The following is a 24,223-nucleotide window of genomic DNA, read 5'->3' on the forward strand; positions in this document are numbered from 1 at the left end:
GAAGTGAATTGCGCTACTGATTTGGTTTGGCTTTGGACCCATTTAATCGGAACTGGTGGCAGCATACTTGTTCTGTGCAATTGGGAATCGTTGTATCGATGGACGGCGTTGATACTTATTGTTCCTGCCTGAGTGACAGTAGTTATATCACCCTCGCTGCATCGTGCCCAATAGCCATTACATAGCAGGCAGCCTTTCTGTCGACTAATTACCCTAGGTGCAGTACCTAATCTGACCTGAGGGCAAGGGGGGTGCCAGAGAGCTGCAAGTTCCAAACCAGAACTGGGAAGTGGGATATAGATAAATCCCCGTCAGCAGGAACCAGGGGCTACCCAAACAACCCCGGTTCGTGACAAATTGGTGTGAGTAGTGGGGACGATAAAGATATCCTCCCTGGGATCCCTAACATACTGCTGGAATCCGTGACATAGTGTTGGCAGCACGGTGTGAATCGTGACACGAGGGCTTATTTTTTGCGGGACAAATTGTACTTTTGAACGATATCATTGGTTTCACCATGTCATGTACTAGAAAATGGGGGAAAAAAATTCCAAGTGTGGTGAAATTGCAAAAAAAGTGCAATCCCACACTGTTTTTTTGTTTGTTTTTTTTGCTAGGTTCACTAAATGCTAAAACTTACCAGCCATTTCGATTCTCCAGGTCATTACGAGTTCATAGACACCAAACATTTTTTATCTAAGTGGTAAAAATTCCAAATTGCGCAATTTTCTGATACCCGTAGCATTTCTATTTTTTGTAATCTCGAGTTGGGTGAGGGCTTATTTTTTGTGTGCTGAGCTGACGTTTTTAATGATACCATTTTGGTTCAGATAGGTTCCTTTGATCGCCCGTTATTGCATTTTAATACAATGTTGCGGAGACAAAAGAAAAAAAAATTTTGGCGTTTTGAATTTTTTTCTCCCTACACCATTTAGCTATCAGGTTAATCCTTTTTTATTAATAGATCGGGCGATTCTGAACGCGGCGATACCAAATATGTGTATATTTGATTTATTTTTATTTTATTTTGAATGGGGCGAAAGGGGGGTGATTTAAACTTTTCTATTTTTCTTTTATTTTTTTCATATTTTTTTTTTTTAAAGTTTTTTTTTACTTTTGCCATGCTTCAATAGCCTCCATGGGAGGCTAGAAGCTGGCATAGCCTGATCGGCTCTGCTACATAGGAGCGAAGCTCAGATTGCTCCTATGTAGTAGAATTGCTGCATTGCTATGAGCGCCACCCTGTGGTTGGCGCTCACAGCAATCAGGCATCAACAACCATAAAGGTCTCAAGGAGACCTCTGGTTGTCATGCCGACGCATCGCTGACCCCCGATCTCATGACGCCCGATCTCAGCGTTTGACAGCGGCATTTAACAAGTTAATAGCGGCGGGTGAATCCACCCACCGCTATTGTGGGCACATGTCAGCTGTTCAAAACCGCTGACATGTCCTGGCTTTGATACGGGCTCACCGCCGGAGCAGGATCTGACCTCAGACGTACTATCCAGTCCGAGGTCAGAAAGGGGTTAAGGCAATATAGACAAAGTAGAGTGTCTGCTCTGGTTTATTTATAATATATATTAGGACTCGCAGAGTTAGTTGTATCTCAGGTCTTTAACCTAGGCGCTCCCTACAGTACTGTTGCCTCCAGTATATAGGCTAAATTGCTTCAGTGATTATCTGACTGTCATCCCAAACAGGGTGTTGTGTGAATCTTATAGGAGGAAATGCAGGCCTATTGGTTTTCAGGCTTATCCTCCATGTCAGCACTGAGCAGCACCGAGTCCCCCTTTATTCTGTTATGCTTGGGGCTTTCCCTACGCCGTCCCTCGGTTAGTCCTGCTGGGAGTGTTCACTTATACCTTAGGGTCTGCCTCTGCCGGATTCTTTACATCGCTCCTTGATGGGTCCCGGTGGGCAACACCGGATCTGTCACTGACCACAGGGCTCCTCACAAGAGGCTCACCGGCAGACTCTGCAGTCTCATCTGTGTCGTGCTGCAGCTAGATGTGAAGAGTGCTGAGAGCCGCTGTCACATCTGTGCCTGGGCCTGTTGTAAGATGGTGCCGGGACGCAGCCGATCTACTTTCTGCACAGCGCGGTAAGCACAGCCCGATGCATTGTAGGCCCGCCGCGGTTATCGAGTGAGATCCCCATTGTGCCTCAGATTAAGAGGTTGCTGTGGGTCCTTTGATGCTAGGGAAGTCCGTCTTGTGGGTCATCTGGGTGGGTAACACTGGCACTATGGCGCAGAAGTGCTCCAGAAAGATTAAATGATGAGAGAGAGGATCCCTCCGCCTCTCCTTCATTGCTGTTGTCCTCAGCTTTTAAAATGGTGTCTTCTGATTTCTTTGTCCAAAAAACCCAATTTTGGTATCAAAATGGTCCAGGCACGATGAGAAACGGTTCTGGATCAGGAAGGGCCAGTTATTTAAACTTCTTGTTGGTTTTGTGAGTCACTTTTAAGATGTCAGGGTGGGAGCTCAGACCTTCTGCCTCCTACATAGCCACAGCTCAAGCCACGCTCCCCCCATATCTTCATGTTTCTTAAGTGTTTATCCACACTTTAAACAGCTCACCGCTAGTGTTGAGCGATACCTTCCGATATTCAAAAATATCGGTATCGGATTGGATCAGCCGATATCCCAAAAATATCGGATATCGCCGATACCGATACCCGATACCAATGCAAATCAATGGGACAAAAATATCGGAATTAAAATAAACCCTTTCTTTCCTTGCAGTTTAATTCTTCATGAAGGAAAGCAACTAAGAATAATGTAGGATGTATTGGGGGAGGTGGAAGAGACATTAAAGGCGTAGAGGTTTAGCCCAATCAAATGGAATAGCAGGAATTATTTTTTTTTTAAGTCATTCGGAGTTACAAAGATATTGACTGTTAAGATTTTTTACATTTTGTCAGATATTTGTTTCACTACTTCCACGCTCTTCACCTTCTTTTTTACTTCTCCCACACTTTCTTCTTCAACATCCTCAGCAGCAGCATCTTTTTCATCAACTTCTCCTTCACCTTATTCATCTTCTTCTTCTTCACCTTCTTCCTATTATTATTTTTTTTACATTCTTCATATTCTTTTTATTCAACTATTCTTCTTCTTCATATTCTACTTCATATTCTTCATCTTCTTCTTCATCATATTCTTATTTGTGACAGGCATTCCTGTAGTTGTTATCTATAAATGTTTGAAGATTACATCTTCCGTTCTGCCTGTCCCAAAAGATTTACAACAGGATTTGTCCGCATTCAGTTTGGCCTGCAGCAGCAGGGTTTTCCCAGGGGCACCACGAGGAGGAACGGACTCACCCCCATACACTGCTTAGTCTTCTTCTGCTTATCTACTATATAATTGTCTAAGGGTCACTTCCGTCTGTCTGTCTTTCTGTCTGTCTGTCTGTCTGTCACGGATATTTATTGGTCGCGGCCTCTGTCTGTCATGGAAATCCAAGTCGCTGATTGGTCGCGGCAAAACAGCCACGACCAATCAGCGACGGGCACAGTCCGGAAGAAAAAGGCTGCTCCTTACTCCCCGCAGTCATTGCCCGGCACCCACTCCGTAATCCCTTCCAGTCACCGCTCACACAGGGTTAATGCCAGCGGTAACGGGCCGCGGGTGCCGCACTCCTTTACCGCTGCTATTAACCCTGTGTGTCCCCAAGTTTTTACTATTGATGCTGCCTATGCGGCATCAATAGTAAAAAGATCTAATGTTAAAAATAATAAAAAAACAAAAAACCTGCTATTCTCACCTTCCGTCGTCCGACGATGAGCTCGCGCCTGCCGTCATCTTCCGTTCCCGGCGATGCATTGCAAAATTACCCAGAAGATTTAGCGGTCTCGCGAGACTGCTAAGTCATCTGGGTAATTTCGCAATGCATCCTGGGAACGGAAGATGGCGGCAGCCGCGCGAGTATCGCTGGAGCTTCGGTGGATCCAAGGGGGTGAGTATATAACTTTTTTTTTTTTATTTTAATTATTTTTTTAACAGGGATATGGTGGCCACACTGCTGTATACTACGTGGGCTGTGTTAGATACCACGTGGCTGCTATATACTACATAGGCAGTGTTATATACTATGTGGGCTGTGTTCTATACTGCGTGGGCTGTGCTATATACTATGTGGCCACTGTTATATACTGCGTCGGCAGTGTTATATACTATGTGGCTGCTATATACTGCATGGGCTGTGCTATATATTACGTGGCTGTGTTATATACTGCGTGGCCACTGTTGTATATTGCGTGGCCTGTATTAACGCATCGGGTGTTCTACAATATGTATGTATATAGCAGCCACATAGTATATAGCACAGGCCACGTAGTATTTGTCTGCTATATACTACATGGCTCCTATATACTACATGGCCTGTGCTATATACTATGTGGCTGCTATATACATACATAAATACATATTCTAGAATACCCGATGCGTTAGAATCGGGCCACCATCTAGTAATTTAGATAATATCTTTTGCTCTGATTTTTAGTCTTATGCTTAATGTTCTTCTACTTTTAGTTCTGCAGCTTCTTGTTCTTCTGCTACTTAGTCTCCAGGGTCGTCGTCTCCGGGGTCGTCGTCTTCTTGGTGGTCTTCAGGGTCATTGTCTCCAGGGTCGTCATCTCCTTTGAGGTGGTATTCAGGGTCGTCGTATTTAGGGTCATCGTCAGGGAGATCCAGAGTGATTAGAAAGAAGGTATAAGAAGGCTGAGGAACTGCCGAGAACCAGCTAATGGTACTGTAACCCGGATGGCTACCCGAAGGTACAAGAGCCAGTGGAACTACCATGGACCAGCTGACTGTACTGGAACTCTGTTACTAAGCAGGAGGTACCCGTGCTAGAAAGCACTACCAAGGACCACCAGACATTGGTGGAACTCGGATACCCAGAAGGAGGCACCTAAGCCAAAGGCTCTGCCTGGAACCAGCTGACGGTACTGGAACCAGGATGGGGAGCAGAAGGTACAAGAGCAAAAGACACTGCTGAGAACCAGCTGACGGTACTGGAACCCGGATGGGTAGCAGAACGTACAAGAGCCAATGGAGCTACCGAGGACCAGCTGACGGTACTGGAACCCGGTTTCTAAGCAGGAGGTACCCGTGCCAGAAAGCACTACCAAGGACCACCAGACGTTGGTGTAACTTATATACCCAGAAGGAGGCACCTAAGCCAAAGGCTCTGCCTGGAACCAGCTGACGGTACTGGAACCAGGGGGACCTATTCAAGAGTGTCTTCCAAAGAACCAGCTAATGGTGCTGGAACTCAGATAAGCAGCAGAAGGTCCACAGGAAAAAAAAATGCTAGGCCGCGAGCTGGCCGTAGTTACCGAAAACCCACAGTCCTACAGGGGGAGCTTGTCCTATTGGCATTACGGAACCAGCCTTGATTTCCAGTTCCTGCAGCCCACATAGGAAGCACCTAAACTGCAGGCACCATAGAATTGGCTAACCCGACCGCAACCCGACAGGACAACGTACTGGAGGCAAAGTGACCTTGACACTACCCGGAAACAGCTGGCGTGCTGGAACCAGGCTGGACAGGAGGGAGTACCCGTGCCAAAGACACTTCTGAGCAGCAACTGGCGGTTTTGGAGCCCATGGATTACAGGAGAAGCAGAGTGTAGGCTGAGGCCTAATTGGAGCAAGTTGAAAGGGAACCTGTAACCCCCCCAGGTGTTTGTAACTAAAAGAGCCACCTTGTGCAGCACTAATGCTGCACAAGGAAAATGTGGCTCTTTTACTTATGCTCCTTGCACACGCTGAACTAAGCACTTATAAAATGTACCTCTCATACCATGAAACTGTTCCGGAGGCGGGACTTTCCTTCTTAATGAGACGCAGCACAACCGTCATTCATACCCCCTTGGCGCCGGGCGCCACCTCGGCGTTGTTTGAATCTGTCCCAGAGCCTGCGCTGTTATGTTATCCCTTGGGCATGCGCAGTTAGCGCTGCCCATCTTCTGACATCATTTGTCATCAGGCTGCTTGCGCCTGTGCGGCCGCGCTGCCCGAGATCCCGCCCCACAGTGTCTTCTGATTTATTCACACTGTGGGGCTGGGATTCATGGGCATGCGCAGTGCATATCTTCACCTCTCACTCATCTCCTTCCTCCTTCTTCAGACTTTGTGGTGTCAGCTGATCCCTAAGCGCCTGCCACGGCGAGAATGGATCAGCTGATGCCGCACAGTCTGAAGAAGGCGGAGGGAGATGAATGAGAGGCGAAGATATGCACTGCGCATGCGGGATCTCAGGAAGCGCATCGGCACAGGCACAGTTAGCCTGACATCAAATGATGTCAGAAGACGGGCAGCATTAACTGCGCATGCCCAAGGGACAACATAACAGCGCAGGCTCCGGGACAGATTCAAACAACGCTGAGGAGGCGGTGCCCGGCGCCAAGGGGGTATGAATGACGGCTGTGCTGCGTCTCATTAAGAAGGAAAGTACCGCCTCCGGGACTTTCACGGTATGAGGGGCCACATTTTATAAGTGTTTAGTTCAGCGTGTGCAAGGAGCATAACTAAAAGTGACACCTTTTCCTTGTGCAGTATTAGTGCTGCACAAGGTGGCTCTTTTAGTTACAAACGCCTGGCGGGGTAAAGGTTCCCTTTCATTTCTGTAGTAGTGTTAGTGTGGAGGGAGCAGGAGAACTTGCCGCACACAGCAGGGGAGCAGCTGGCGTTACTGAACCCCAATAACACTGGACCAGGTGTTGACTGTGCAGAAAGCACTTCCGGGCAGCAACTGGCGGTGTTGGAGCCCAGGGTCAATGCTAGGAACTGAGTGGAGAACTTGCCGTACACACAGCAGGGGAGCAGCTGGCGTTACTGAACCCCAATAACAGAGGAGCAACTGTTGACTGTGCAGACAGCACTTCCGGGCAGCAACTGGCGGTGTTGGAGCCCAGGGTCAATGCTAGAGACTGAGTGGAGAACTTGCCGCACACACAGCAGGGGAGCGGCTGGCGTTACTAAACCCCAATAACAGAGGAGCAACTGTTGACTGTGCAGACAGCACTTCCGGGCAGCAACTGGCGGTGTTGGAGCCCAGGGTCAATGCTAGAGACTGAGTGGAGAACTTGCCGCACACACAGCAGGGGAGCGGCTGGCGTTACTAAACCTCAATAACACTGGAGCAGGTGTTGACTGTGCAGACAGCACTTCCGGGCAACAACTGGCGGTGTTGGAGCCCAGGGTCAATGCTAGAGACTGAGTGGAGAACTTGCCGCACACACAGTAGGGGAGTAGCTGATGTTGCTGAACCCCACAAACACAGGAGCTAGTGTTTTTCTCTGTGCAGACAGCACTTCCGAGCACCAACTGGCGGTGTTGGGTGCCCAGGGATTACAGGAGAAACAGAGTGTAGGCAGAGGCCTAATTGGAGCAAGTTTAATATCTGAAGTAGTGTGAGTGTGAAGGTAGCAGGAGAAATTGCCGGATACACAGCTGGGGAGCAGCTGATGTTACTGAAACCCAATAACACAGCAGCAAGTGTTGACTGTGCAGACAGCACTTCCGAGCAGCAACTGCCGGTGTTGGAGCCCAGGGTCAATCAGGGTGTAGGTCGAGGCCTAATTGGAGCAAGTTTAATATCTGATGTAATGTGAATGTGGAGGGAGCAGGAGACATTGCCGGACACACAGCAGGGGAGCAGCTGACGTTGCTGAACCTCACTAACACAGGAGCTAGTGTTTTTCTCTGTGCAGACAGCACTTCCAAGCACCAACTGGCAGTGTTGGAGCCCAGTGATTTACAGGAGAAATAGAGTGTAGGCCGAGGCCTAATTGGAGCAAGTTTCAAATCTGTAGTAGTGTCAGTGTGGAGGTAGCAGGAGCAATGGCCGGCTACACAGCTGGGGATCAGCTGACATTACTGAAACCCAATAACACAGCAGCAAGTTTTGACTGTGCAGACGGCACTTCAGAGCAGCAACTGGCAGTGTTGGAGCCCAGGAAATCCATGAGAAGCAGAGTGTAGGCCGAGGCCTAATTGGAGCAAGTTTAATATCTGAAGTAGTGCGAGTGTGGAGGTAGGAGGAGCAATTGCCGGATACACAGCAGGGGAGCAGCTGACGTTACTGAACCCCACTAACACAGGAGCAAGTGTTTTTCTCTGTGCAGATGGCACTTCTGAGCAGCAACTGGCGGTGTTGGAGACCAGGGAATCCAGGAGAAACAAGAGTGTAGGCTGAGGCCTACACTCGAGGCAGTTTAATATCTGAAGTAGTGCGAGTGTGGAGGTAGCAGGAGCAATTGCCGGATACACAGCAGGGGAGCAGCTGACGTTAAAGGGAACCTGTCACCCCGTTTTTTCAAGACGAGCTAAAAATAGCGTTAAATAGGGGCAGAGCTGGGCTTTACATTAGTGTATTTTGGAGCGAATCCACTGCGCAGCTTCAAGGAAAATAGCGTGATCTGCGCTATTCAGCCGTTTATCGGTGGGCGCAGCCATCTTTGTGAGGCCGCGCGTGCGCAGATGGTTCTTCTCGGCTTCCCGGGGCTTCAGGAAAATGGCCGCGGGATGCCGCGCGTGCGAAGATGGAGATCGTGGTGGCCTTTTTCCTGCAGCCGAGATGCGAACTCGGCTTCAGGAAAATGGCCGTCGAGATCGCGCTATTTTCCTTGAAGCTGCGCAGTGGATTCGCCACTTGGACATGCGCACACCACTACACCACCAACGGAGATCTGGGGGAGAAACAGCGCTGTCACCACGCCCATATGACCTGACCAGCGTGAGTGACAGCCCAAAACAGCGACTTTACAAAGGTATTTCGGCAGCATAGGTGGGGAATAAAGGCTCCAAAATACACTAATGTAAAACCCAGCTCTGCCCCTATTTAACGCTATTTTTAGCTCTTCTTGAAAAAACGGGGTGACAGGTTCCCTTTAATGAACCCCACTAACACAGGAGCAAGTGTTTTTCTCTGTGCAGACGGCACTTCTGAGCAGCAACTGGTGGTGTTGGAGCCCAGGGAATCCAGGAGAAACAAGAGTGTAGGCTGAGGCCTACACTCAAGGCAGTTTAATATCTGTTGTAGTGTGAGTGTGGATGGAGCAGGAGAAATTGCCAGATGCACAGCAGGGGATCAGCTGACGTTACTGAAACCCAATAACACTGGGTCATGTGTTGACTGTGCAGACGGCACTTCTGAGCAGCAACTGGCGGTGTTGGAGCCCAGGGATTACAGTTCAGGTGGTAGAAACATGAACACAACAGGAGACCTGGATACTGTTGCCAACAAATTATTTAATCTGGAAGGGGAGTGGCAAATTCCTGCGAGATCCAGGCCTTGTTCATTTTCAGAAAAGTAAGACGGTCAACGTTATCGGAGGATAGTCGCATGCGACGGTCTGTTAGTACACCACCTGCGGCACTAAAGACGCGTTCTGATAATACACTAGCAGCAGGGCAAGCCAGCACCTCCAATGCATACTGGCTAAGCTCTGGCCATGTATCCAGCTTAGAGACCCAAAACTTGAAGGGGGAAGAGCCACCTGGGAGTACACTGAGAGGGCAAGACATGTAGTCTGTCACCATCTGACGGAAACGTTGCCTCCTGCAGACTGGAGCCATCTGTGATAGTGTAGACATTTGTGGCGGGCACGCAAAACTTTGCCACAGTTGGGTCATACTGGTCTTGTCTTGTGCTGAGGCACTGCTTCTGCTCCCTCTTTGTGCAGAGCTTCCTCCACTGCCTCGACGCACTGAGCTGCTTTGTAAAGCACTAGCAGCACTGCTCTCAGTTGTACTGGAGAAGATGATGGACTGCACCAGTGTGTCTTGGTACTCCCACATTTTACGCTCCCGGTTCAATGATATTATGAGGCTTTGAAAGTTGTCCCAGTAGCGAGGATCTAGGAGGGTGTACACCCAATAATCAGCCGTGTTGAGAATGTGGGCGATGCGGAGGTCGTTTCTCAGGCACTGCAGCATGACCATGTGCTGCAGACTGCCAACTGGCCAAGAAACGCTGTCCCCTGCTTGAGGCATGATCTCTGCCTGCTCTGCATCACCCCACCCTCGTTCTACATACTGACTACTGGAGAATTGTGTAACTCCCTCCTCTGAACAGATGTCTTCCTCCTCCATTGACTCCTCCTCATCCTCCTCACAAAGTGTCCCCTGCCTAGGCCTTTGTGAGGAACCACGTTGCGCAGACTGTCCAGAAGCAGATAGCATTTGTGACTCCTCATCCTCCACCTCTTCCACAACATAATCCCTTAGCGCTTGCAGTGTTTTTTCATGCAGGCAGATAAGGGGATAGTCATGCTGACTAGTGCATCATCTGCACTCGCCATCCGCGTAGAATCATCGAAGGCACGCAAAACCTGGCAGATGTCCTTCATAGTGGCCCACTCAGTGGTTGTGAAGTCTGAACGGCGCGCAGTGTGTCTTCATTGCTCCTGATGCAGCTGGTACTCCATTACCGCTCCAACATATGTAACGTTGAATTCCACCTGGTGGGTAGGTCACATATGATGCGATGTTCCGGAAGTCGGAATCGGCGCTGCAGAGCTGCAATAACGCGATCTTGCCATGCTGGAACGCCGCAAGTGAGCACACTCTAGGCGGACCTTGTTCAGCAGTGCATCAAGATCCGGATAGTCCCTCAAAAAACTCTGTACGACCAAGTTGAGCACATGTGCCAGACATGGGATGTGAGTGAGGTTGCCTAGGCCCAGAGCTGACACTAGATTTCGGCCATTGTCACACACTACCATGCCTGGCTGGAGATTCGCTGGCACAAACCACACATCGCTCTCCTGCTTGATGGCATTCCAGAGCTCCTGCGCTGTGTGGCTTCGATTCCCCAAAGAAATTAATTTCAATACGGCCTGTTGACGTTTGGCCATGGCTGTGCTCATATTGGTCATAACAGGTAAACATTCACGGGTCCATGTGGAGGTGGACTGTGACGGCTCCTGCAGCGCTGATTCAGAGGAACTGGAGTATGAGGAGGAGTCAATGCATACAGACTGGATTCCTGCAATCCTTGGAGTTGGCAGAACACGTACAGCGCCACTCTCAAGATCTGTACCCGGTTCCACAAAATGTACCCAATGGGCAGTGAGGGAAAGGTATCGTCCCTGTCCATGGTGACTGGTCCACGCATCGGTGGTGAGGTGGACCTTGCTACTGATGGCGTTCAGTAGCGCATGTTTAATGTTTCCCTCTACATGCTTTTGCAGGGCAGGGATGGCTTGCCTGCTGAAATAAAAGCGGCTGGACATGTTGTGGGACTGCCAATGCCATCAAGTTACGGAAGGTGTCAGTCTCCACCAGCCTGAATGATAGTGCAGCGCCCCAGAGTCCTGGTCGTTGCACTAATGATGTTCTTCCACCAGGGGGAGCGATGTTGCGTCTGATGGCACCAAAGGAGTTCACCCTGCCAGGTATCACAGCCACAAACACACTTCACACGCCGGCCACCAGGGGGAGCAAAAGGTTCTATCTATTAGGCCACTCCTCACATTTGGGTAAAACTGGGGGTTGGTTAGGAAGTCAGGAGAGTGAGCCAGGAGGAGGAGAGGAGCAGACTGGGCTTGGCCCAGGTAAAGGGAAAGAAGGACACGGAGCTGCGCCTGCAACCCATGTGGCAGCCTCCTAAGGAAGGACACGAAAGGAAGTGTGCCGTAGTGAGTGAGCACAGAAGTCATAGCAACAGGTGTAAAACAACAGCGGGAGACCAGCTAGAAGCAGGCTGCCTCCATCTGAGCGCAGATCCGGTGGCCGGAACACCGAGGGAGTAATAGACTCTACGCTTTACTTCAGAGACCGGCAGGACAGTCTATTCCAAGTTGGCTGTCCGACCTAAGCAGACAAGGTGGCAATGCGGAGGAGGGGCGTCTCTAGGGTCACTATAAAATAGCCTCAGGCCACCACCGTCATACGGGTTAAGTCATATCCATCTGGGGGACAGAGAGAGAGAGAAGTAACAAGAATGAGGACCTTATGGTAGCTAATGCAAGTAGGGACCTACTACGTTACTGTGCGCAAGGGGAAGGCTACTGATTTCCACCTGGATAAGGGGACTCTGGAATTGCCATCAGACCGGCTGGACTCTGCCTGTCATCTGGCACCCTGGACTGTGGATCCTGAAGCCTTCAGTAAAGGTAAAGAGACTGCACCCATTGTGTCCTCGTTATTCGCCGCGCCTTGCACCACCCACCATCACCATCTACACTTCTGGGAAGCCCTGGGGATATACTTCACCTGTGGGAAGGTATACCATCTAGCTGCCATTCGATCACCCCAGCGGTCCCCCAAGCAGCGTCGGTCACTCTGACCGAATACCACAGCTGGCGTCATGAACACTACAGTTATCTACGAACTCTGTCTTTTATTGGGCGCCCCTCATAGGGTCACGGTCCGGGTCGGGCCACCGTGACATCCTCGCTGAGGGAACTGAAGGACCCGGTACCGAGTACCCCATCACCCTTACGTGGGGGCGATCCAACAGCATTTCAAGGGACAGTAGTTTTGAAATGCCAGCATACAGAGCCTGTGCTCAGGGGTGGTTTGCCGAAAATGGCCGCCTTTTCTCCCATGCCTGTGCTACCGATGGCTGTAGACTGGGCTGGGAGTGTGAGGATGGCAGGGAACGTGGTGCTGTGGGTGGAATTACACTGGATTTAAGAAAATCAATTATACCCAGGGTCTCAAAATATTATCATAATCAATCCCTATAAAACTAAATCTTTATTGATAACCAGAACCTACACATTGGTTCACACCACAAAAATTGACAAAAATAAACACAAACACTGTGCTCGCGCATAAACACTAAAATTTAAAAATGGGGTATACTAGGTGTCCCTGGTGTGTACTAATCTCACACCTAACTGTCTGCGGGGGTTGACACCCTAGGGGGGGGAGCGTTATGGCGCCCCCGCTCCACAATGGCTATCCCTGGGGGCCCTATTGTACCCTGTAGTCACTTGGGAAATCCCACTACCCACAGTCTAAGGAAACCACTGTCGATAAACAGAAATATTCCTGCACTAAAGGAACCCTAGGTCCCCACACATAAAATCAATAGTATCCATAGAACACAGAAGGCATAGTAGTGGCGTACCGGTGAGGGAGTCTAGGAATAATTATTTACAGGTCTAGTACAGCTGTTATGGATAAACCTATTCCAATGCAACATATTAGTCTCAGATACAAGCTCATCAAGATATATCCTCAGTAACAAACATCCAAACACTTATCTCCCTTCACCCGCCATTTGCCATACAGATCCACAGCGCCTCAACGCCCCATTGGGCTCCTCAGGAGGCTTGATTCACAGATAGCATGTGTCCTGATGCGGTGTAGTAACTAAATAAATCTGATACATCCTCCTTTTTAAACCTACCACCATGTCCGTGTTTTGGAGGCGTGTCCGATCCTCACCTCATCCCGGAAGCTGATGCACCTCTATATCTCACGGCGCATGCTCCAGCTGGACCGCATACATCCAGCAGCCACATCCGCAGCATAATGACTAATGCGGCGATTTCAACTCTGACATGTGACTCCCGCGTCTCAAACTACTTCCGGGTCGCAGTGGGTCTCCTCGCGCCAAGCCACAGCGCATGCTCAAACCCTCCAGCCCGATCTGTGAGGCACAGCGGTATATCCACGCATGCGCACCCTTTTCCCCTCCAAGCCTGTACTGTGTGACGTAGGAGCTCATTCCACTATCCTCACTCCACAGTACAATCCCGGTCACTGCCGAATTTACCGTGATACTCTGTACACACATAGCACATATCTCACGTCCAGTCCCGGTCACTGCCAGAACGTAGCGCAGCGGTGTATCCATGCATGCGCCCTCTTTTCCCCTCCAGCCCTGTACTGTGTGACGTAGGAGCTCATTCGCATCCCACTATCATCACTCCAGAGCACCATCCCGGTCACTGCCAAAATTGCCGCAATGCTCTATACACAAATAGCGCATATCCCTCGCCCAGTCTATGCGGTAAATCAAGGGATATATCCCCCTTATATGCCATGCCGGTACAGTCCGGGTCAAATTCCTCTAGATAATTGGTGCTATCGCTTCCACCCAGACACTTTCCCCTCCTGATACTTTTTATATATATCCTTGATAGTTTTAATAGCCCCCAATGTTCCCCCATATATTTCTCTGGATGTGTCCAAAGGGGCACATCCATCTGATCCCATTTACCACATGCCTCCATAATGTAGATGGCTGGGAATTGGTTTTAGGGGGGAGGGGGGTGATTGGGGGTTTGTCACTTTAGTAGGAGTACGGAGTGACAATAAAATGATAAATCTCATACAGCAATCTGCAGAGCTCCCATTCACTAAGGAAGACTCAACAAAAATTGAAATTGAAGCTGGCATTTCTCAAAATACATAGAATGTCCTTTTCAATATTTCACTCATCTGACTTGGGCCCAATTACAAAAAACAGGCAAATGACAACTGTTCATTAATCCCTTTTTGCTCAAGGCTATCCACTCTAAATATCCATTCACATTCTCTCCTCAGAATGGTTTTATCTATATTTCCCCCTCTTGGCCTCTGATCTCTGTTGTAAGTAGTATTCCACACCTCTAATCCCTGCTTGATGTGGTATGCTACTTTACAGAGCCTCTATGTCAATGGATACCAGCCAGGAGTCCTCCAAATGAATCACTTCGAGTTTCAGTAATAGGTCCGCCGTGTCTCTCAAATATGACGGAATGGAAATCACAAAGGGGCGTAAAATTTGGTCTATATAGATACCACAGTTCTGTAATATGGAATCGACTCCTGACACTATAGGTTGTCCCTTCAAAGGATCCAGCCCCTTGTGGATTTTAGGGAGCGCATAGAAAGTAGCTACCAACGGAAACTTGGGTAACAGAAAATCAAACTCATTTTTTGAGATAAGGTCCAGGGAGCCAGCCCTCTCTAGGAGTGTTTTTAACTCCTCACCAAATGTCCCCAATGGGTTATGGGCCAGTATCTCATATGTCAGTTCATCACGCAGAATGGAATTGCACATCATACGATACTCCATGTGATTCATAATCACCAGGTTCCCTCCCTTGTCAGAGGGTTTAATTATTAACTGGTCATTTTTCTTGAGAGTCTCTAGGAATTACACTGGGTCCCTGGACAACAGTGCCAGAGGTTCTCCCATGGCGATCCTGTGAGGAAGCCGAACCAGCTGTGTGTGAGCTGGAGGAAGAGGCTACAACACGAGCTGGTCGGTGCCACTGTAGGTTGGCCTAGGTCTTCAGTGTGTTTTTGTAACTCCACCGCGGGCTTGGTCCACACATGTTTCCACATATTTGTGGTATTGAGGTTGCTGACAATTTTCCCTCTTTTGACTTTCTGATGACACAGCAAATGTCATCTGCAACTGTGTCAAAAAAGGACCAGGCACTGCAAGTCTTGGGAGTGCCGTTTTGGCTTTTGGAAGAGGCATGCTCCTAATGGGTGCCGAAGTGGAGGCTACAGGCAATGCAGTCTTCCCCCTCCCTCTCGCTCCTTTTTGCGCCGTTCAGGGAATCTCTTCCTCAGAGCTGCTCCCACCACCTTCCTGTACCTGACGCCATGATGAGTCAAGGACGTCATCATCTACACTACCCTCTTCCACCAACTGCTTCTCCTGGGTAGTTTCGGCAGCACAGTACGCACCAGAAAGTGGCACCTGAGTCTCATCATCAGATGCATACTGAGGTGTGCTGACTGGAGGCACTGGCCCACCCGCCTCTTCAGATTCAGAGAGACAAAGCTGTTGGGCATCACTGCATACTGCCTCTTCTTCCATTTCTCAAATGCTGCTTGGCTGGCCCCCTCTTTCCAAGCCAAGAGATTCAGAGAACAGAAGTAGAGATGGCTCCTGTGCTGGGCTCTCTGACTGCCTGGGCAATTTGGCAGGTGGTGAAGAGACAGATGGGTGATCTCCAGAGCTCTGTGCCTGAGAGGATGTGGCACTAATTGAAGTCGATGCATTAGCTGCCATCCATCCGACAACGGCTTCAATTTGTTCATCCGCAGCAGCGGGGTACAGCGAGCTCCTACAAAGATGCGCATGAAGGACTGTTCCCTGCTAAAACTGGTGGATGATGAGTCACCGGTGCCCGCAGCAGGCACAGAATCCCCACGTCCTCACCCTGCTCCACCTCCACCTCCACGCCCACGTGCCTTACTCCCTGCCTTCTTCATCTTGGTAGACTGATAAAGATAGGCAGAAAAGTACTAAGGGCTTAGTGTGCTTATTCCTGAACAGCTGCTAACAGGTATAAGAAACACTAATTTTATAAAGTGTGGACTAGACTTTAATATGAGCTAATGTGGCCTACACAACTGTAAAGTGGAGTGTTTGGTGAACTTTATTAACTTTTTGTTTTTTTTCGCAGAACAGACTACAGCGTGAGCTAAACTCACACAGAGACCTTGCAGACAGCCGTGAACGGCGCTGCAAGGCCAAAAAAAAGCTCCTATATGTACTCCTATATAGTGTTTTTCCACAATCTAGCAGGATACAGATGGAAACCCACTAATAGGATAAATCTGGAACAATGTGCAGCAGGCAGCACTAATTCAAAAAAGGACAATGGAACAGTATGAGGCAGCGATGCACGCTGAGCTGTCTACAACCGGCTGTGGCTGCAGAACAGACTACAGAGTGAGCTGCTCTCACACAGAGACCTTGCAAACAGCCGTGAACGGTGCTGCAAGGCCAAAAAAAAGCTCCTATATTTACTCCTATATAGTGTTTTTCCACAATCTAGCAGGATACAGATGGAAACCCACTAATAGGATAAATCTGGACAAAATGTGCAGCAGGCAGCACTAATTCAAAAAAGGACAATGGAACAGTATGAGGCAGTGACGCACACTGAGCTGTCTACAACTGGCTGTGGCTGCAGAACAGACTACAGAGTGAGCTGCTTTCACACAGAGACCTTGCAGACAGCCGTGAACAGCGCTGCAAGGCAAAAACAAGGTTCTCACACAGCGTTGCTAAATTAGCCTGAGTAAAGCACAATGAAGCAAATCGCTATCTCAAACTGGCCTTCTCAGTCAGAACACAGCGTCCTGTCCCTAACTTAATTCACAGCAGAGTGAACCCAAAATGGCGGCGGCGACTTTTATAGTGCATCATGACATCATTTCAGCAGCCAATCACAGCCATGCCAGTAGTTACATGACTAACATGCAGAACAGGATGTGCCCACACTTCTAATGATGACTCATTGGCTGAATTAAATGAAACTGGCATTATGGCAACTTCCGATTCCGGTATCCGATATACTGAAAGTATCGGAACTCGGTATCGGAATTCCGATACGGCGAATATCGGCCGATACTTGCGGTATCGGAATGCTCAACACTACTCACCGCTAATATTCACACACACTAATAGGTGGCTCATAGAGGAATCACTTTCTTCACCACTCCCCCCTCTGTATGTATAATGCATCCTTTTTCATGTTTATCTCCATACATATTAGGCCCAGTACCCATTATACATTCCTTTGTCATTCTATTTACTGACGGCACATTATATATCCAGGCTTGGGATAATGGAGCGCACTCTTCTTTGGACCATGCCTCTTGACTTGCTTGTCTTCGGCTATCGGACCCTGCTGGCACGCAGTGCCGTCGTTACTATGACCTCGATACTTTGCACTTTCACTGCTCATAACTATCTACCTTTACAGCTGAAATAGTTGTTCTTCTATCTTTTCAGTATACATAGTGGTCCCCAAGTTGGTTGCCACTTGGAATGATTCATCCATTCATGGCAAATACAATTTCTTGTTCTAATGCTACAGATCGTTGGCAGCGTGTTGTGTTACACTTGTTGTGCAAGTTAATCAGCTCTTCTGTTCTCCTTACCACAGGATTACATGATCTCACTGGAGTTAAAGGGAACCTGTCACCAGATTTGGCCAATATAAAATACGGCCACCGCCTTTCAGGGCTTATCTACAGCATTCTATAATGCTGTGGATAAGGGTGCCGTCTCACAGTGGCACTTTGGTTGCTACGATGGCACGATCCGTGACACTCCAGCATCGCACCATTATCGCTCCAGCGTCGTAGACTGCGGTCACACTTCGCAATGCACGACGCTGGAGCAATAATTTCATGACGTGTTTGTGATGTAGAAGCTGTTGATTACTATGCGCACATCGTATACAATATCGTGCACACCTTTGTTACACGATGCGATCATGCCGCCACAGCGGGACACTTGACGACGAAAGAAAGTTTCAAACGATCTGCTACGACGTACGATTCTCAGCGGGGTCCCTGATCGCAGTAGCGTGTCAGACACCGCGAGATCGTAAGTATATCGCTGGAACGTCACGAATCGTGCTGTCGTAGCGATCAAAATGCCACTGTGTGACGGTACCCTAAGTCCTAGATCCGACCTTAAAGATAAGAAAAATAAGTTTAATTGTACTCAAACAGGGGGGAGGGGGAATGGTGCAGTCTGGTTCGATTGGTGTCGCAGGTCCAGCACCTCTCATCTTCTTATGGTCTCCACCCTCCTGTTGCTTCATCACTCCCCGGCATCATGGTCTCTCTGACCTTTCCCAGCTCCTGCACACTGCAGTACTTTCCTCTGCCCTCAACAGGGCAGGTAAGTACTCCTGCGCAGGAGCGCAATGTCGGGGAGTCATGAAGCAACAGGAGGGCGGCGATCATAAGAAGATGGGAGGTGCCGGACCTGGACCTGCGACACCCATTGGACTGGACTGCCCTGCAGGTGAGTATAATAAAGTTATTTTTCTTATCTTTCAGGTCAGACCGGGGCTTTTCTACAGCATTATAGAATGCCGTGTATAAGCCCTGAAAGTCGGTGGCCACATCTTATATCGTTCAAAACTGCTGACAGGTTCCCTTTAATAGAGACTTGTATACATACGCACTATGCACTGTAATATTCTTATTGCTGGATTTGACACCATGTTTGGGCCCTTCCCTGCCATCTATATTTGCATCTCGTCTTACTGTCTCCATTTGTAGCACTGTATTCTGTAAGTAGGGAGACACTATTGTTGTGTAGGATGTCATTACTCACATGCGCTGGGTACAATTTCCTTGTGTCTATCACACTAGAAGCTCCTGATTTTATCAACCATTATCAGTGTCTGTTATGTTCTTTATGTGCAGATATTCTCTACAAGTTGTCTCTGTGGTCACCTGGTCTATGTGGGATAATACTCTTCCATATGATGCACTTTAGATTTACATATTAGTTTTGTGTCACCTATTTGATGAGCACCAATCGTCTATTGACATAACTGTACAGTGTAACATCCCCCATCCCCCACACATAATGTATAATGTAGTAAACCCCCCACAACATACATGGTAACATACCCCGATCACCTCATAATACCACCATATCCCTGCATACTGTATAAAGTTCCAACTCAAATAGGCTTTATTGGCAGGACCAAAATAAATTTAGCGTTGCCAAAGCAAGGAAATAGATGTGACAGTGGAGGGGATTGGGGATTATGGGAATGGGGTGTTCGAGGCACAGTTTGGGAAATAATAGTCCATGTGGGGGTTTTAAGTTCCTCTCAGCTTATGGTGATGTATCGGGTGGTGATCTCCACTGTTGATTCCTCTTCCCCCCAGTAGGATGCAGAGATTCCTCTCCTCGTCCACGGATGGGAAGTCTGGGTTGTGAATGGAAAGTCTCTGGAAGTGGGAGGCCCTCACTGCTATTTGTTGCAGTGAAGCAGGAAGTGCGCCTCGTCCTCCAGTGCCCCCAGCTGGCAGTGCTGGCACAGTCTCTTCTCCCGTGCCTTGTATGTCTGTCGGTAATCATGAAAAAAATCCGGCACTCCACGAAAAAAATCTTTTTGAATAGATATTTATTGAATCATAAATCCCAGCATATATGTAACGTTTCGGTCATTATGACCTTCATCAGACAGAAGTCTATACAAAATACAAGCAACACTGTAATTAAAGTGGGCCCGACAATCAGACAGAGGGCTCCAAGAACTTACACTATAAGTGCCGTGGACAAATATCCGGGCTGTGACAAGGGGAGACCCACATATGCGTAATTAGACTCCAAATAGGAGCACGCTATAACCTCCTATGGTAAGTAACACAGCCGACCGCGTGCAGAGTCCAGGGAGATCACCCTGGACTCTGCACGCGGTCGGCTGTGTTACTTACCATAGGAGGTTATAGCGTGCTCCTATTTGGAGTCTAATTACGCATATGTGGGTCTCCCCTTGTCACAGCCCGGATATTTGTCCACGGCACTTATAGTGTAAGTTCTTGGAGCCCTCTGTCTGATTGTCGGGCCCACTTTAATTACAGTGTTGCTTGTATTTTGTATAGACTTCTGTCTGATGAAGGTCATAATGACCGAAACGTTACATATATGCTGGGATTTATGATTCAATAAATATCTATTCAAAAAGATTTTTTTCGTGGAGTGCCGGATTTTTTTCATGATTATTTATATCGGGTTTGGCAACCCTTATCTGAGCACCATTACCATCAATAGGAGTGACGTGTTATTTCTCTGGTTGTATGTCTGTCGGTGCCGCCCTGTTTCCACCTTTAGACTGTGGGCACTCAGTCTGTATTGGCTCAGGGTCTGCCTGTCTTTGGGGTGGTGTAACCTCTCCAGATATGGGGCCAGAGTATAGTCCCTCTGCAGTGACCGGTAGATAGTGAGTTTCTGGGAGTTCTCTAGTTCATTCTGCCAACCCCTCTATACATTGCATCATCCAACTCTCTGAGATCTTCTTTATTTCGGCTTTTGTCAGGTTGTGTTGCTGATTTTGGCGGAACTGGCTGCTGGGGTTCGTGGCTTGCTCTGGGCTTTGGCTCAGTAGGGCTTTATGATGGTAGGAGCTGCGGTTGCTGCTCTGTATGTGCACCTGGTGTGATAGCGCCCTCTTCTTTATAGTTAGCAATAAGGGAAATCGGCCCATCTCTGCGCGACAGGCTACGTTAGAGGTGCTGAAATGTAGTTGGAGGAGATATTTGCAGAACTCCAGGTGAAAGACTTCGGTTGGGCTGGAATCCCACTTTGTGTGGTCTGGGTAAGTCACTGACCCCAAACCTCGCTACCATACAGCAGTATAGGAGTGACGACGCTATCGAATATCTTAAGCCAAACACTCTCCAGTGCATTGAGGAGGTGCAGTTGTCTTCTGATAGCATAGAAGGTTCTGCACACTTTTCCTTTCAGGGCCTGAAAGTGGGTTTCAGGGGTGTCTATAAAGGCATTTATGTTTGCTGGGTCCATGTCTGTTATGCCATAATCCACCACATTACTGTTCACGTGGGAGTTTAGTGTCAATCTCCCTAATGAGTCCCCCCTGATGCGCATACACTGCGGCCCCTGATCATGTGACGCCTGACTCCTCCCTTCCTTTGACCTCATCACAGATCTTGTGCGCACAGAGCAGCCATATATATGGAGTGCAGCTCTGCGGGTGGAGGTCAGTGCTGGAGGCCCCATTATTCTCTATGTGGAGTGCGGCTCTGGGGGTGGAGGTCAGTGCTGGAGGCTCCATTATTCTCTATGTGGAGTGCGGCTCTGCGGGTGGAGGTCAGTGCTGGAGGCTCCATTATTCTCTATGTGGAGTGCAGCTCTGCAGGTGGAGGTCGGTGCTGGAGGCCCCATTATTCTCTATGTGGAGTGTGGCTCTGCAGGTGGAGGTCGGTGCTGGAGGCTCCATTATTCTCTATGTGGAGTGCGGCTCTGGGGGTGGAGGTCGGTGCTGGAGGCCCCATTATTCTCTATGTGGAGGGCAGCTCTGCGGGTGGAGATCGGTGCTGGAGGCCCCATTATTCTCTATGTGGAGTGCGGCTCTGCGGGTGGAGGTCGGTGCTGGAGGCCCCATTGTTCTCTATGTGGAGTGCGGCTCTGCGGGTGGAGGTCGGTGCTGGAGGCTCCATTATTCTCTGTGCAGTGTGGCTCTGCGGGTGGAGGTCGGTGCTGGAGGCTCCATTGTTCTCTATGTGGAGTGCGGCTCTGCGGGTGGAGGTCGGTGCTGGAGGCTCCATTATTCTCTATGTGGAGTGCGGCTCTGTGGGTGGAGGTCGGTGCTGGAGGCTCCATTATGCTCTGTGGAGTGCGGCTCTGCGGGTGGAGGTCGGTGCTGGCGGCTCCATTATTCTTTATGTGGAGTGCGGCTCTGGTGGAGGTCGGTGCTGGAGGCTCCATTATTCTCTATGTGGAGTGCAGCTCTGCGGGTGGAGGTCGGTGCTGGAGGCTCCATTATTCTCTATGTGGAGTGCGGCTCTGCAGGCGGAGGTCGGTGCTGGAGGCTCCATTATTCTCTATGTGGAGTGCGGCTCTGCGGGTGGAGGTCTGTGCTGGAGGCTCCATTATTCTCTATGTGGAGTGCGGCTCTGCAGGTGGAGGGTTGTGGAGATTCCCCATTACTGGCGCATTAATACTAGAAATATATTGAACAGGGGATATCGCAGCCAATTCCCACAAGAAGAATCCTGGAAACACAGAATTAGAAATGATTCTTTCTCCGCAGTTTCTATAGGACTTAATACATTCCTGATTCCGGAGAGTAATAGAAATACGGCAGAAAACAGTAAGAAAGTTCAGAGAAGAAGCTTCATAGAAAGACATTGAAGTTACAAACTGCATTTAACCCTTTGAAAGTGATTCCAGCACTTTACCAAGTAAATCCCACCAGAAGTGTAGCAGGTAAAGACCCCAATACCCACACGTGTTCCTTCTAAGGCTTTTTTTACACTTACCATTTTTTTGCGGGCCATATTGCCGTAATTTTCACGTTCTGCCGCAATAACGAACCGCAAAAAACTTGCTGACAGCCGTTTTTCGAGTTTCCAATACTATGGCAAAAGTATTGGAAAAAAAACGGCGTTCCACAAAACTGGAATTCACAGTGCACCACAAAAACAAGATTCTGTTGTTTTTGCTGCCCCACTGATTTTCAATGAGGGCCGTGTTCGTTTTCCGTGAAAAATATCAAGCAGGTGTAGGAGGGTGGTGCTGTTATGGACAGTAAGGAACACGCTGTTAGAGACTGCACCCCCCTTATCTGGCAGGATGGAATGTTCTGCTTCTCCCCTGGGATATACTGTGCAAATGAACTGGACTGTGCAGATGGCAGGGGTGGAGCCTGAACAGCGTGTGTGTGTGAGCTGAGGCTGCTGCAGAGAGAACTTTGTGCTTATAGCTGCAAGAAAGAACCCCCAGCCTCCAACGTAGTGGACTTGTGAGATTTCACCGACTTTTCCAGGTGCAGCGAGGGTGGCTGTCCTGTGTTAGTTCGAGGAGCCACGAAGATACCTAGAATGGGATTTACAGTTTCCAGGAGCACCTCCAGGACCCTGAAGCAAGGAGAAGACCACGTTCCACGGAGCTGGCATCAAGCCGTGCGCACCACTGTACTAGACTGTAGGGGCCCCCCTGGGACTGGATCTGAGTCCCCAACATCACCATGAGTTTGTTCCTGTTTTGTGCACATGCCAGGACCTAGTGTAGGCTTCAATTGTCAGAACACGGCAGCCATGAGGCCTGCTTAGTAAAGGCCAGGGAGGCTATACGTAGAGTGGCATCATTCTTTGTTTATTGTTTGCATTCACTTGTGTGACATATATTGAGCCTGTAACAGTTGGAGCACCGTGCTATTTTACGGACAAGCTAAAGAATATAACTCTTGTAAATTATCTTTTGCCATTGCATACCCGTTTGCATCTTCCTCATCCACTTCATTCCTTGCCTTTCAATAAATCTACCCTTTGTTGTTTTCACCTCATCTTGTGTACAGTAGTCTTCCTGCACCGTGGTGGTCCCCCTGGCATTGCTTCAAGGGCTCCATATTTTGTTCACGGCCATAAATACTGCCCTCAAGGCCATATGGCGTACGGCGCTCGGTGGAATTATTGCTGCCCATTATTGCGGCCCCATAGAAATCTATTGGGGCCGCAAAATCACGGCAAGTGTAAAAGAAGCCTAATTGGGGAAACTATCACCTCTAATAATCCTCAGACAGTTCTGATAAATACGGAAAAGTGCCCCTTTATGGAGGTGACAGAAAGTCTGTTTAGTCACTTTAGCTTCATAGTATCAGCTCTAATCAAATTGTGAGAAAGCGATTTACCCTGAAGAATCACAAATTGTGGGGTTGTTATAAAATGTCATATTTAGGATTTTTTTGTGTTGTCTCCTTATTAGTAATGAGCGAGTATACTCGTTACTCGAGATTTCCCGAG

At 48.7% G+C, this 24,223-nt stretch overlaps 1 protein-coding gene across 1 annotated transcript in view; it reads left to right on the top strand.

Annotated features, from left to right (window-relative positions):
* Positions 1-24,223, top strand: part of LOC138663604 (oocyte zinc finger protein XlCOF8.4-like) — a 58,936-nt gene that overhangs the window by 25,465 nt on the left and 9,248 nt on the right. The window lies entirely within an intron of this gene.

The sequence above is a fragment of the Ranitomeya imitator genome, chromosome 2, assembly GCF_032444005.1.
Source record: "Ranitomeya imitator isolate aRanImi1 chromosome 2, aRanImi1.pri, whole genome shotgun sequence".
NCBI classification, from domain to species: Eukaryota; Metazoa; Chordata; class Amphibia; order Anura; family Dendrobatidae; genus Ranitomeya; species Ranitomeya imitator.